Genomic DNA, 1988 nt, shown 5'->3' with positions numbered 1-1988 from the left:
GTTCAAACCCACCAGCCACTCCTTGGAAGGAAGGTTGGGCAATCTACTTCCATAGTGATACTGCCTCAGAAACTCAAGGAGAGGTCGCTATGAGTTGGGTCTGACTCGATGGCACATAACAACAACAACACATTAATTACTCAGGAGCTCTGGTAGTGTAGTGCCTAAGGCACTTGACTGCTAACCAGAAAGTTGGCAGTTCAAGCCCACCAGCCACTCCTCGGAAGGAAGGTTTGACAATCTACTTCTCTAGTGATGCTTCCTTGGAAACTCAAGGAGGCCTTGCTATGAGTCGGGTCCCACTCGACGGTGCATAACAACAACAACAACAATTAATTACTCACACAAATGTGAAATCTTACACAAGTGCTTTATTTATTTTTAATGACAATTTCTCCATAAGGCAACCTTTTTTTTTTGTTTTGTTTTGTTTTTTCCTTTTTCCCTCCAGGAGAGTTTGATTTAAAACTTCACGGATTAACTCACAGTTGTCAGTGTGCCATTTCATCTTACTCATTCCTCAAAGCAGGACCAGATGAGCTGGACGGTCATTTTATTTTGTGGGGATCAGAGGGGGCTTGAAATTCTGCTTCTATTTAACAGATTTCTTCAGTAATCCAGATTCTAAATAACTTCCTTGTGGTTCCAATTAAACCTTAATCCTTCCCATTTTTCCCAATACCTCCCACGAAGTCTATCTAATGGGGCTAATAAATTAAATTCTGAAGACCATTTTAGGAAAAGCATCTTTGGTTCATCCATTCTCATATAAGATACTTTGTTAGGCATTAATTTGTATCTCCTGGTCTCTCTATGGAGTTCAAGGTTTATATCTTAAACTACTTACAGGGTATTTTGCTCTGGATTTGGGACTGAATGTCTTCTGTTTGCCCTTCAGATGCAATACCAACCCTTCACAACTTCCTCTATACTCTGGGACACGGACTTCAATGGAGTGCACTGATGGACTTTCTTTCTTTCTAGCAACAATGGTGGATTTAGCGAGTGGGGAGCCCAGGATATTTATTTCCTAAGCTCTCTGCCTCCTTCCCCCTATCCTGAAGGTCTTTGTGGGTTGGCTGTGTCCCTCAGTCTGAGGTCATAAGGCTTATCAGGTGCCCTCTCTGTCTCCTAGGTCATGTAGCCACCCTTCCACATTGGTCCTTCAGGATTGGGATTTAACCATGCCCTGCTCTTTCTAGCCTTTGTGTTCTGCAGTATCCCTAATGGTTTCCCAACACTCAGCTCCCATTAGGCATTTAAAGTTATGCAAATAATTCCATTAGGTTTTACATCTTAGTAGGGTAAGAACAATACTCCTGATATCTACGAAACTGTTCTCTCAACAATCATCCACTCCTCAAGAATGTTGTTATTATCTGCCCAGGAACTTAAACTAAAACCCAAGAAGTCATTGTTGATACATTTCTTCATTTACTTTTCTAGTCCAAGCCATGGTAAGTCCTATTAGCACTAATCTAAAAGATATTTCATATTCAGCTGCTGTCCTTTGGCATCATCACCCTAGTCCAAACCTTGCCTGAGTTACTTCTAAACTAATCTCTCTGTCCCTATGCCTAACATCTTACAATTCATTCTCCACGTAACAGCCAGATCGATCTTTTAAAACATAAATCTGATGATGTTGTTCACCTGCTGAAAAACCATTATTCTTAAAGACCAGGAGATACAAATTAATGCCTAACAAAGTATCTTATATCAGCTTCAAGATCCAAATCCAATTCCATAGCCTATGACCTTCATGTCCTTGGGGTCTCACCTAACCCTCTGGATGCATCTTGCACTTGCTCATCTGCTCCACATTTATTGGGTTCCTTTGTCTTCTTCAATCATTGACAGGCTGATTCTTGCCTCAGGACCTTTGAAACTACTCTCCCACGCCTGCCGTGTAACAATCATGGGTATCATGTTTTGGGGCACTCAGATATTCACATGACCACCTCCTTCTCTCTCTTCCAATCTCAGAT

At 41.4% G+C, this 1988-nt stretch overlaps 1 protein-coding gene across 1 annotated transcript in view; it reads right to left on the bottom strand.

The window, feature by feature from the left end:
• MACROD2 (mono-ADP ribosylhydrolase 2) overlaps positions 1 to 1988 on the bottom strand; it is a 289962-nt gene that overhangs the window by 211568 nt on the left and 76406 nt on the right. The gene's annotated exons all lie outside the window — the stretch shown is intronic.

This window comes from Orycteropus afer, unplaced genomic scaffold (genome assembly GCF_000298275.1).
Source record: "Orycteropus afer afer isolate SDZICR_OR568_19922 unplaced genomic scaffold, OryAfe1.0 scaffold00158, whole genome shotgun sequence".
NCBI lineage: Eukaryota > Metazoa > Chordata > Mammalia > Tubulidentata > Orycteropodidae > Orycteropus > Orycteropus afer.
This window is presented reverse-complemented; position numbering and strand designations above follow the sequence as displayed.